Source organism: Schistocerca piceifrons, chromosome 11, assembly GCF_021461385.2.
Source record: "Schistocerca piceifrons isolate TAMUIC-IGC-003096 chromosome 11, iqSchPice1.1, whole genome shotgun sequence".
Taxonomy (NCBI): domain Eukaryota; kingdom Metazoa; phylum Arthropoda; class Insecta; order Orthoptera; family Acrididae; genus Schistocerca; species Schistocerca piceifrons.
Window position 1 is genome coordinate 149606667 of NC_060148.1, and position 14438 is coordinate 149621104.

General features: G+C 36.1%; 1 pseudogene; it reads right to left on the bottom strand.

Moving 5' to 3' along the window:
- Positions 1–12411: 12411 nt before the first annotated feature.
- LOC124719971 lies at positions 12412–14130 on the bottom strand (annotated as a pseudogene).
- Between the last annotated feature and the right edge of the window lie 308 nt (positions 14131–14438).

Sequence of the window (14438 nt, forward strand, 5' to 3'; positions counted from 1 at the left end):
TGTCTCCAAGAGGGCCATCTAGTACTTGAAAATTAATGCAGGCAATTTAACATTATAAATATAGACAGGTGAATTTAATGATAAACACTATTTACTATCTGAAGTAAAAGGCATTATTTCATCTGTTAGAAGCAAACGGATAAATTTTATCCACATAAGAGTATAGAAGAACATTTTAATGGCTGGAAACTGACTAAAGGACAGGAAAGCAACAGTATTTACATGTCACATAAAATATAAGAATGAAGGGATAAAGATTTAGTCACAAAGTTTTGTAATGGAATGCATGGATGGAAAACAACTTGGCCTGGTCATAATTGTTGACTACAGGTAGCATCAGACAGTGGCCCCAGCTAAAGGAAGTGTGGGCAGGTGAATATGTCAACAAGAGGGCCATCTAGTACCCACAAATAAGAAATGGCTACTTAACATTATAAATATAGGCAGGTGAATACTATGATGAACACTATTTAGAATATGAAGTAAAAGGCACTATTTTTTCTGTTAGCACCAAGCACGATGACATTTTGGCTACATAAGAGCTTAGAGTGCACTTTAATGGCTGGAGACTCACTAACAGTACAAGAAAGCAACAAAATTTACATGTCACATGAAATAAAAGAATCAAGTGATAAAGATTCAGTCAGAAAAGTTTTGAAATAGAATGCAAGGAAGAAAAACATTTTTGGGCTGGTCACAGTTCTTGAGCTAGAGGTAGCTTCAGATAGAGGCCACCATGAAAGTATGTGTTGGCTGGTAAACATATAACCGAGATGGCCATCTAGTACACACAAATAAAGGAAGGCTACTTCACATTATGTACATAGACCAGTGAATTTTATGATGAACACTATTTAGTATATGAAGTAAAAGCATTATTTTATCTGTTAGCAAAACATGGTGACATTTTGTCTACATATGAGCATAGAAGACCCGTTTAATGGCTGGAAACTGACTAACAATACAAGAAAGCAACAGTACTTACAGCTCGCATAAAATAAAAGAATCAAGGCATAAAGCTTTAGGCACAAAACTTTTGTAATGCTATGCATGGAAGGAAAACATCACTGCACCGCTAACAATTGTTCAGCTACCGGTAGTATCTGACAGAGGTTCCCGTGAAAAAAAGTGTGGGCAGGTGAACATGTCATGTAGAGGGCCATCTAGTAACTGTATAATAAAAACAGGGTACTTAAAATAAAAAAATTTTACAGGTGAATAGTATGATGAACTCCATTTAGTATAGGAAGTAAAAGGCAATATTTCATTTGTTAGCAGCATACATGTTAACATTATGTCTACTTCAGAGTACAGAAATACAGTTTAATGGCTGGAAAATGACTAACAGTACATGAAAATAGCAGTACTTACATGTAACATAATGTATAAGTGTCAAAGTATAAAGTTTTAGTCACAAATGATTTGTAATGGGATGCATGGAAGAAAAGCAACTGTGGGCTGGTCACAATATATAGCTACAGGTAGCATCTGACAGGGGAACCCTCCTAAACAACGTGTGGGCCAGTGAAGAGGGCTATCTAGTACCCGCAGATAAAAAAAAGCTACTTAAAATTATAAAAATAGACAGGTGAATATTACGATGAACACTATTTGGTATATGAAGTAAAATAATTTATTTTATGCAATAATAACAAACATGGTAACATATTGACATCTGGGGTTGTTGGGTGTTCTGCCGGATATCAGCGTCATACTTGCACGATATTTCAGTCATGTAGCTCATAACCTTCATCAGGTGCGACCTGAGACTGCTCCTCGAGTGGACCTGGTCCAGTATTTATGCCTATGGCCTTCCCCCTCCACCAACGGCTGCAGGCGCAGGGAATGGGCGCAGACCAGAGAGGAAGCGCCTGCAGCCGTTGGTGGAGGGGGAAGGCCATAGGCATAAATACTGGACCAGATGCACTCGAGGAGCAGTCTCAGGTCACACCTGATGAAGGTTACGAGCTATGTGACTGAAATATCGTGCAAGTACGATGCTGATATCCGGCAGAACACCCGACAACCCAAGATGTCATTGGATCGTCGGGAAAGCCTGAAGAGTTACATGGTAACATATTGTCTACATAAGGGTATAGAAGTACAGCTAAAATGTAGGAAACTGTCAAACAGTGATGAAAGCAACAGTACTTTTGTGTCACATAAAAATAAGAATTGAGGGATAAAACGTTTGACACAAAGTTTTACAATGGAGTGAATTGGAAAGAAAGCAACTGTTGGCTGGTCACAATTGCTGAGCTACAGATAGCAGCAGACAGAGGACGCTGTGAAAGCAAGTGTGGGCAGGTGAACATGTTACCAAGAAGTGTATGTGAACTAAAAAGCGTTATATATGTTAGCAACAAAAATGGTTACACTTTGTCTTCATAAGGGCACACAAGTACAGATTAAATGTAGGAATCTAACAAACAATAGGAAAGAAACAGTACTTACGAATCACATAAAATATAAGAATCACGGGAAAAACCTTTCAAAATAGTGTTTTATAATGGAATGCATGGAAGGAAAGTTACTGTAGGCTGGTCGTAATTGCTGAGCTACAGGTAGAATCAGATAGAGAACCCCGTGAAATGAAGTCTGTACAGATGAAAATGTCACTAAGAAGGCCAGGCAGCACCCACAACTAAAAACAAGGTACTTAAAATTATAGATGTAGAAAGGAGAATATTGTGATGAACACTGTTTAGTATATGAAGTAAAAGAATTTATTTATGCAATAACAACGAACATGGTAACATATTTTCTACATAAGGGTATAGAAGTACAGCTAAAATGCAGGAAACTGTCAAACAATGATGAAAGAAACAGTACTTTTGTAAGCAACAGTACTTTTGTGTCACATATAAATAAGAATTGAGGGATAAAATTTTTGACACAAAGTTTTATAATGGAATGAACTGGAAAGAAAGCAACTGTTGGCTGGTCACAATTGCTGAGTTGCAGATAGCATTAGACAGAGAACCCTGTGAAAGCAAGTGTGGGCAGGTGAACATGTTACCAAGAAGTGTATGTGAAGTAAAAAGCAGTATTATATACGTTAGCAACAAAAATGGTTACACTTTGTCTTCATAAGGGCATACAAGTCCAGATTAAAGGCAGGAATCTAACAAACAGAAGGAAGGAAACAGTACTTATGAGTTACATAAAATATAAGTATCATGGGATAAATCTGTAGACACATAGTTCAATAGTGGAATGCATATAACGAGAGCAACTGTTGGCTCATCACAATTGCTGAGCTATAGGTATCATCTGACACAGGACCCCCAGAAAGGAAGTGTGGGCGGGTGTACTTGTCACCAAAAAAGCCATTCAGTAGCCACAAATAAAAACAGGCTACTTAATATTATAAAAGTATACAGGTGAATACTGTGATGAGTACTATGAATAATATGAAGTAAAAGGAATTATTTTATTCATCAGCAGCAAACATGGTAATGTTTTGTCTACATAATGGCATAGAGGTACAGCTTATAGACAGGAAACTGACAAACAGTAAGGAAAGCAACAGGACAATTGTGCCACATAAAATATAAGAATCTAGTAATAAAGCTTTAGAAACTAAGTTTTATAATGGAGTGCATGGAAGGAAAGCAACTATTAGATTGTCCAATTTCTAAGATACATATAGCATTGGACTAAGGACCCCGTGAAAGGACATGTGGGCAAATGAACATGTCACTAAGAAGGCCATCCAACACACGCAATTTATAACAGTCTACTTAACATTATAAATGTGGCCCAGAGTATATTGTCATGAGCGCATTTAGAATGTTATGTAAAAGGCATTTCTTTATCTGTTAGCAGCAAACAATGTGATATTTTGTCCTCATAATGGCATAGAAGTAGAGCTTATAGACCGGAAACTGACAAAAAATACATAAGCAACAGATAGCATCAGACAGAGGACACTTTGAAAGGAAGGGTAGGCAGGTGAATATGTCACAAAGAAGGCTATCCAGCTCCTGCAATTAAAAACCAGCTAGTTAACATTATAAATGTAGACAGGAGAATATTGTCATGAGCACTATATAGTATATGAAGTAAAAGGCACTATTTTATCTGTTTCAGCAAACATGGTGAGATTTAGTCTACTTAAGAGTGTAGGAGTACAGCTTAATTCTGGAAACTCACAATGTGGAAAGCTAATGTGAATATGTTTCACATAAAATATAAGAAACATAGGTAAAGCTTTATATACAAAGCTTTATACTGGAATGCATCAAAAGAAAGCATTTGTTGGCTGGTCACAATTTATGACCTAAAGACAGCAGCAGAGAGAAGACACCGTGAAAGGAAGCGTGGGCATAGGTACATGCCATCACGAAGACAATCCAGCACCCGCAATTAAAAATGGGCTGCTTAACATTATAAATGTAGAGAGGAGAATATTGTGATGAACACTATTTTGTATTTGATGTGAAATGCATTATTTTTGTTGAGTGGTACTTAAGTAAATAAATTAGTGAAATCAAAGTGATTCCAGTCAGCTGGTACTTAAGTAAATAAATTAGTGAAATCAAAGTGATTCCAGTCAGCTGGGCGAGACGGCGACACGAGATACACACCGCTATGCGTAATCAGACGCCGCCACCACCACTGCCGCAGCAGAAGGCTAAGCAAACGACACAGCTGCCATTCTCTGAACCAGAACATCCAGTAAGATACAGTTGTATGAAACTTTCAATAAAAGTTATCTTATGTAAAAATGCTGTTTCATTCTACCTCATACCCGAGCCAAGGAAGAACCCACCCACATGTTGTTAAGAGAGAAAAATTAATTTATCTATTATTTTCACCCTGACATAATGCTTTAGAATTCTCATCCTGACAATTGACTTGCATCAAAAGAGAAAACCCAGTTACATTTAATAGCAGAAGTGGTACAATTACTAACAGAAATGTTACATTTACAATGAATAAACAAAAAATAGATTTTTCACTTGGATAATTATGATGTAGTCTCTTCTTGCATGACGGTCTTCAGCACCGAAACTAACTGAAAACTACTGCTACGCTTCTTCACTTCTTCGTCTTCTTCGTCTCTCGTCTTCGTCTCCGTCTGTCGGGCCCACCGCGTCTCGCATATTTATTCACTTCAGTTCACTGGAGGTGAAGGACTTCATGGCCATTGCCTCTTCTGTCACGTTGAAATGCTTCTCGAAGAATCTTCTTAACATCAGTCATTGGCTCTTGGGATGTAGGCGAGGGCCTTTGCTCACATGTGACAACTGAGAAACATGTGAGCCGGTCATTGCGTCTTCTGTCGCGTTGAAAAGCTTCTCGAAGAGTCTTCTTGACGTCGGTCATTGGCTCTTGGGATGTAGGCGAGGGCCTTTGCTCACATGCGACAACTGAGAAACATGTGAGCCAGTCGGGCAATGCCCTGACGGCTGAATCGACAGCGCCCGCTTATGTGGAACTTGCTGACTTCGTGGTCATTGTCTCTTCTGTTCTGTCCGCTGTTTGCCAGTATGTAACTCTCTAAAATAAACCAAGTTTTTCATTTATGTTCTAATTTATACTTCACTTTGATTTCACTAATTTATTTAGTTAAGTACCACTCAAAATTTTATCCATTAGCATCAGTCACGGCAACATTTTGTCTACATAAGCGAATAGAAGCACAGCTTAAAAGCACTAAACTGGCAAACAGTAAGGAAAGCAACAGTCATCCATGTCACATAAATCATAAGTATCAAGAGATTAAGCTTTAGACACAATTTTATAGTGAATTGCATGGAAGGACAGCAACTGTTAGCTGGTCACAATTGCTGAGCTACAAATAGTACAGATAGATAACCCCATGAAGGGAAGTTTGGGCAGGTGAACATGTCACCAAGAAGGCCTTCCTGCACATGCAATAAAAAACCTTCTACTTAACATTATGAATGTAGACAGGAGAATATTGTATTGAACACTATTTAGTATAGGAAGTACAAGGCATTATTTTATCCATCTGCAGCAAACATGGTGGCAATCTGTTTACATAAGGTCATTTGAAGAACAGCATAAAGGCAGGAAAATAACAAAAGGTAAGGAAAGCAACAGTACTTTTGATTCTCATAAATCATAAGAATCAAGGGATAAAGCTTTAGACACAAAGCTTCATAAAGGAATGCATGGAAGGAGAGCAACTGTTGGCTGGTCACAATTGCTGAGCTACAGATATCATCAGAATTAGGGTCCTGTGAAAGGAAGTGTGGGCAGGTGATCATGTCACCAAAAAGGCTATTTAGTACCCACAATTAAGAACATTCTACTTAACATTATATTTGTAGACAGGAGCAGGAGTAGGAGTAGGAGCTGAGAGAGACTGGTTCAACCAATGTCATGGTGACACAAGTTATAGTCTTAGTGCTGATTTGTCAGGGAAACTTTTATTTGAGAAATTTTTTTAGAACATTTCTGACACAATTTTATGACAACATCGCCATAAATAAATGTAAATTAACTGTCGAAGGCCTTACAAACAGGGCTACAAACAGACTAAATCCATGGTACACTAAATGGTTATCAAATATGAAAAACCAAGTTATGGTGTTGCACAATATATGTAGCAATCAGAAAACAGAACATGCCAGATTAGCCTATATAAAATGCAGAAATGAGTAGAAAAAAGCTATTGTGGAAGCCATAAAAGTACATAATTTCAATACCATTGATAATTCCACAAATAAGTGCAAAGCTGCATGGAAATTAATAAATGGTGTTGCTAAAGATGTAAGAAGCAAAAAAATTAATATAAGTCCCCAAAAATTGAGTGATTTCCTTAATAAATCTATTGAATATGTAGGAAATACTATTATCAAATCTGATATCAGTTCATCAGAGTTACTTTCTAAAAATGTTTGCATCAACAGACACTGGCACGTTTATTTTCTCTGAGGTCTCACCTAGTCTTGTCCTAAGCATTGTAAAATGGTTGAAATCTTCAGACAGTGTAGATATATATGATATATCCTGTAATATACTAAAGAAAGTAATAGACTAAATTGTGTACCCCTTAACATTCTGTATAAATAAATGTATATCTGATGGATATATTCCTGAAGAACTTAGAGTGGCTAGGGTAGTTCCATTATATAAAATGGGAGATGTAGACTCACCTTCCAGTTACGGACCAATCTCCACATACCCAGCTTTTTCTAAAATATTGGAATGTGTAATTTACCAACAGCTGTCTGTTTAATTTGAAAAATTAGGAATAATTGGTGAATCCCAATACTGTTTTAGGAAAAAGTTGTCTACTGTGGATGCTATAGACTTTGTAGTCAAATACTTACATCAAGTGTTTGAGGATAAGGGCTATGCTCAACTCACATTTTGTGATCCAAGCAAAGCTTTCATCTGTGTAAAGCATAAGCCACTCCTAGAAAAACTGGAATTCTATGACATTAGACATAACAGCCTTAAATTAATAAAATCATATCTTCAGAATTATAAGCATGTTAATGGGTAGGGAAAGAAATGTCAGGTAATAAACAAGTCAAGGTAGGTGTAACACAGGAATCTGTACTGGGCCCCTTTTTGTTCCTAATACTGATAAATGATCTGCCATCATTTATCAAGTCCACCACTGTGTTGTATGCAGATTATACAACATTTCTTCATGCTAGTGATGATTTCAATAGCCTTAAAACTTATGCAGAAAAGACAGTTGACCAAGCATCCTCTTGGTTCAAGGCAAATGGTTCCTGCCGAATGAAAACAAAACACAGCAGATGGTTTGTAGTCTTAGAGATAAGCTTCTGTCAGATGATCCAAGTTATGTCAAATTTTTCGGGGTATACATAGATGATAAATTATCTTGCAGTCAACATGTACAATATATTAGTGGTAAGTTGTCAAGAGTTATTTACCTCTTAAGGTGACTTATGGATTTTGTTCCTGAAAAATATATTAGAACATCCTTTTTTCATTCTTTCAAATTATAATAACATATGGAATTATTTTGTGGGGGAACTCTAGATGTGTATATGACATATTAATACTGCAAAAAAAAGCTATTAGGATAATTACTGGTTCTGCATACACACCACACCTTAAACCATTGTTCTGAGAACAAAAAATCATGACCGTTATCAACTTGTACATATACTATGTCCTAATTTATATGAAGAAGAAATTACCAGAAACAAAAACTAGAGAAAATGTACATAGCCACAATACAAGAAGGAATAGGTGCCTCTATATTCCTTACCACAGATTGTCAAAGTCACTCAACAGCTATGAAATCATGGGGTACAAATTATTTAATAATCTTCCTCAAGCTGTTCAAAAATTACCTGAACATTTATTCAAACAAACAATTCATGACTGGCTAGTTCCCCACCCATTCTATGATATAAGAGAATTTATCAACAGTAAAAACAACAAACTTGCTGTTTCTTTCCAACTATTAATTGTATTTTAGTATGTGTATGACATTGTAAATTGCTGTAATGTCTGAATGATAATAAAATTATTATGATTATTATTATTATTATTATAAACACTATTTATTATAAGAAGAAAAGATATTATTTTATCAGTTAGCAGAAAACATGGTGACATTTTGTCTACATAAGTGCATAGAAGTGCAGCTTAAATTCACGAAACGGACACACAGTAGAGAAAGCAACAGTACTTATGTGTCACATAAAATATAAAAATCAAGGAATAAAGCTTTAAACACAAAGATTTATAATGGAATGCATGAAAAGAAAGCAACTGTTGGCTTTTCCCAATTGCTGAGGTGCAAATAGCATCAGACAAAGGACCCCGTGAAAGGAAGTGTGGGCAGGTGAACATGTCACCAAAAAGGCTATCTAGTACCAACAAGTAAAACCAGGCTACCACACATTGTAAAAGTAGAGAGGAAAACATATTGATGAACACTATTTACTATAACAAGTAAAAGCCATTATTTTATCCATTAGCAGCAATCATGATGACATTTTGTCTAAATAAGGAATAGATCTATAGCTTAATGACAGAAAACTAAAAAAGAGTAAGGAAAGCAAGAGTAATTTTGTGTAACATAAAATATAGGAGTCAAGGAATAAATCTTTAGACACAGAGATTTATAATGGAATTCATGGAAAGAAAGCAACTGTTGGCTGGTAACAGTTACTGAGCTACAGATAGCATGAGACAGATGTGTATGCAGGTGAACATGACACCAAAAAGCCATCAAATACGCACAAGTAAAAACAGACTACTTAACATTATAAATGTGGACAAGAGAATATTTTGATGAAAACTGTTTAGTACATGAAGTAAAAAGCATTATTTTTTCTGTTAGTTGCAAACGTGGTGACATTTTACTACATAAGTTGATAGAGGTACAGCTTAAAGGCAGTAAACTGATAAACAGTATTGAAAGCAACTGTACTCATGTGTCACATAAAATATAAGAATCAAGTGATAAGGCTTTAGACACAAAGTTTTATAATGGAATGCATGGAAGGACAGCAACTTTTTTCCTGCTGACAATTGCTCAGCTAGAGATAGTATCAGACTGGGGATGCTGTGAAAGGAAGTTTTGGCAGGTGAACATGTCACCAAGATGGCCATTCATGACACACAATTAAAAACAGGCTACTTAACATCATAAATGTAGAAAGCAGAATATTGTGATGATAACTGTATAGTATATTAGATAAAAGGCAATTTTTTGTCCATTAGCAGCAAACATTGAGAGATTTTGTCATAATGGCATAGAAGTTCAGCTTAAGTCAAGAAACTGACAAACAGTAAGGAAAATAATAGTACTTATGTGTCACATAAAATATAAAAATGAACTCATAAATCTTTAGACACAAAGTTTTATAATGGAATCCATGGTAGGAAAGCAACTAATGGAGAACACAATTGCTCGGCTAGAGATAGCATCATACGGGGACCCTGTGCAAAAATGTGTCACCAAAAAGGCCATCCAGCTCCCGCAATTATAAAAAGGCTACTTCACATTATAAATGTGGGCAGGAGAATGTTGTGATTAACACTATATACTATATGAAGTAAAATGCATTATTTTTTTGATTAGAAGCAAACATGTTGACATTTTTGCACATAATGGCATAGAAGTTCTGCCTAAAGGTAGGAAACTGAAGAAGAGTAATGAAAGCAACAGTACTTATGTGTCATATAAAGTATAAGAATCAATGTATATAGCTTTAGACACAATGATATATATATATATATATATATATAGTGGAATGCATGGAAGGAAAGCAAATGTAGGCTGGTCACAATGGCTGAGCTATGGTTGGCATCAGACACAGGACATCATGAAAGGAAGTGTGGGCTGGTGAACATGCCACCAAGAATGCCATTAAGCACCTGCAATTAAAAACATTCTACTTAACATTATAAATGTAGACAGGAGAATATTATGATGAACACTAATTGGTATACGAAGAAAACTGCACTTTTGTCAGTTAGCAGCAAACATGGTGACATTATGTCTACATAAGTGTTTAGAAGTACAACTTAAAGGCAGAAAACTGACATACAGAAAGGAAAGAAACAGTACCTATGTGTTACATAAAATATAAGAATCAAGTTACAAAGCTTTAGACACACAGTTTTATATTCGAATGTATGGAAGGAATGCAACTGTTGGCTGGTCACAATTGCTGGGCTACAGATGGCATCAGACAGAGGATGCTATGCAGGGCCGGCCTTAGCCATCCAGGTGCCCCGGGCGAGTCGTCCAGTTGGCGCCCTTTATTGTATAAATAGCGAACCTGGCAGTGCTTTGCAACACGGTATTTGACTGTTTTCTAGAAATCGTCTTAAGTGGTTAATGGCATCATCTTATGATCATAACATTGTGAGGAGAAATATGGAGATGTATCACAACAAGAAGAAGTTAAAGCATGACAAAAATGTTAAGGTGATTCAGTACAAAGTTGGTGACCTGGTGTTAACAAAACGTTATGAGAAATCAAAGGAGAAATCATAAGGAGATCAAAAAGTTTTTTGATATTAATGTAGGTCCTTTTGATATTAGTGAAATGCCACATCCCAGTGCATACAGACTCATCTATTCTAGATCCAGGAAAGTGTTTAGATTGAGAAACATAGTACAGCTTAAACAATAATTATCATAAAGTTAAACTTCAGTACCACATCACTCATATACAGATTGACACATTTGACTTTTTTGTTGTTGTTAGCATACATTTGAAAGTGGTGAATTTTGTCTTTTGAAAATTTGTGAGTGATGCATTTCAAAAGTTCCTTTTTAGTACTGAGACAAATTATATTGAAAATTTGAGAATATAGATTCATGGAGAAAGCGTTTTACATTTGTACATCAGCTTATGACATTTGACAAACATATCAGGAATTTTGACTCGGATGATGCTTTAACACATTCATAATCCTATTCTTGCCTGAACACGCTGCTTTATAATGAAAAAATGGTTCAAATGGCTCTGAGCACTATGGGACTTATCTTCTATGTTACGGGAATTGTTTAACCATTTAATTGATAGAGGAGTTACTTTCAAATTATCTAAATCTTACTTTGGAAAAGAAGAAGTGAGATTTTTAGGGAAAATAGTGGGCAGTAAAGATATTAGGCCAGACTCAGCATGTATTGAAGCTATTGCTCAATGTCCAAGTCCTAGAAATAGGAAAAAACTGAAATCATTCTTAGGAATGGTAGGATTTCTGAGAAGATTTCTTCCAGGGAAGGATATTGTGGATCCTAAATTACTCAATTTATTAAAAGAGAAATCAGTCTGGCTCTGGGGAAAAGAGGAAGTCTTTAATAAGACAAAAGGGGCATTAATAGAAGCTAAAATGTTATACCACCCAGATTTGAGTATTTTATTTTTTTAAATGGAAATGAAATCCAAATAATCTGAAAGCCCGCTAAGACGCTCCATGTGAGTCTTGTGTAGCCTGTGACGTCAGTCCAGCATGCTGCTGTCGCTGCCGTAACAGTCAGTATAGCAGTGATATATTGTTTGGGCATTCACGTTTTGGGAAATTGTCTAAAAATATTGCGTAGTACTGCACTGTACATCTACAACAACTCCAAAAAATTGTTTTTGCGTGTTCCAAACAAAGAAAAGGTGCGTAAAATGTGGTTGAAACAGGCTCGTATATCCCAAATATTTCTTTTCTTTTCTGAAGCACCCCTGTACTAAAGCAAACAAAACAAAGCAAAAATTATTCAAATTGGTCAAGCCATTTTTTTGTTTTGGTGAGACTAACACACAACAATTGATTTTTATATATAGGAGGTAATATGTATAACGAAAAAACACTAATTTTGAATTGGGTACCATATTTTTATTGAATTTAATATAACTGTAAGCCATAAACCTATATTTTCTGTCAGTCATCTGAACACAAAGCATATTACGCCTAATGAAAAACAATTATAAACGACTAAAATTTTACTTTTCTCGCTTTTCTGTCGGCAAAGTCTCTGATCAGATAAGCAAAGTCCAGGTTTTCTGCAACTTCATTTTCAATGGACAGTGAGGCCAAACTGGTTAGTCTTGTTTGAGACATTGTAGACCGCAAGTACGTTTTTATCAACTTCAGTTTGGAAAAACTGCGTTCGCCGCTTGCGACAGTCACTGGTATTGTTAGCAAAATATGTAACGTTATCCAGATGTTGGGATATAACTCTTGAAGATTATGCTTTTTTATGAAGTTTAAGGCTTCAATAGGCGTTGCCTGGCTGTCTTTGAGATAGTGTTGCAGGCCTAAAATTTCATCGCACAGCAAATTTCCATCAATATCTGACTTCATGTTGACAGTTAACTTTTCTTGTAATTTAGAACAGCATTGTATTAGTTCTTCTTTATTTTGATTTTTTTAAATGTCAAACAAGAAACTCCACGTCGCAGAAAATTCTTGCATCTGTTCAAATCTTTCTTTCATGGATATGTGCACGGTGTCCAACAGTGCATTGAAAAACTCTACTTTAAACTTCTTTTTTGGGTCAGTTATTTGATCATCAACAGCCTCTTCACCCGGCATGCGTTTAATACATCTTAATCGCATTTGTGGTTTAAATAATGGCTGCGTATCAAGATCCGAAGCCAGTTCAGTTGTTGTTACAATAGCTTGTTCGAAACCTGTTTGTCTATATGTTTCCAAATAAGGGCAACATTTGTCAAGGATTCCCATAAACTTGACAAAGTTGATTGTGGGTGACTGACTTGCTTTACTCACAATGTTAATTTGAAACAGAACATCATACCATGTCACGAGAGAAACAATGAAGCTGAAGTCTTTTAATTGTCCTCCTAGTGTTGTCGCTTCATGTGACACCGCAGCATCGCTTTGTTCAGTAGCATCAGCCAAGGAAACCAAAGCGTCATGCATTTCGCATTATTGATAACGAACCGCTTTGACGCTATCAATTCGAGCTTCCCAGCATGTGTCACTTACATTTTTCAGGGTGTATATCTTCAAATGGTTGGTCAAAATTTTCCATCTATTTACCGATCCAGCAAGTAGATTAAACATTTTTTGTAACATTCCAAACAGTGTCACGGATTTTACTGATGATTTTGCCGCATCACACAATACCAAATTATAACTATGGGATCCACATGGCACAAAAAAAGCTAGTGGATTTAACTTCTTAATTCTGTTCTGGACGCCTTTATTTTTCCCCTTCATGTTCGTGCCATTATCGTAGCCCTGTCCTTTGCAGTCATTAATGTTAAGGTCAAGATCACTCAATGTTTTTAAAATGCTTTCTGTGAGGCCTTCACCGGTTGTATCATCTATTTGCAGAAATGAGATGAAATGTTCTTTTACACTTACGCCATCCTCTGTTATGTCAGCGCGTCTTAAAGTTATCGAAAGTTGTTCTTTGTGGCTTATATCTGGAGTACAGTCAGCTATGATTGCATAATACTTTGAACCCTTTATGCGGGATACGATTGTAGACATAACGTGTGATGCCATGAGTTCTATTAATTCATTTTGTATATTTTTGCCGCAATAATGGTCAGCCAAATCACCATTCAATGCCAGTCTGACGTGCTCTTCCATGATTGGATCAAACTTTGCCAATAACTGTACAAGACCTAAGAATTTTCCATTATTTGGGGTAAATAATTTATCTGATAACCCTCTGAATGCCATATTATTTTCAGCCAAATACAAAGTAATGTGCATCAATCTTTGAAGCACATTGCTCCATCGTAAACTTTCTTTAGAAATTAGCTTTTGTTCATCCTTGTCAATAGTTAATCCAGCTTTAAACCAGATTTCAGCTTCAGTCCATTGAGTAAATGCTTTTTTGTGGTTAGGACTATTCTCATGCAGTTTCAGAGCTTCACTTAAATGTTTCCAATTTCTGAAACCCACAGTGGTAGTCAAATTAGTAGTTGACTTTAAATCAAACAGTCGACAACAAAAGCAAAAGACACTGTCGTTTGATACAGGATAAA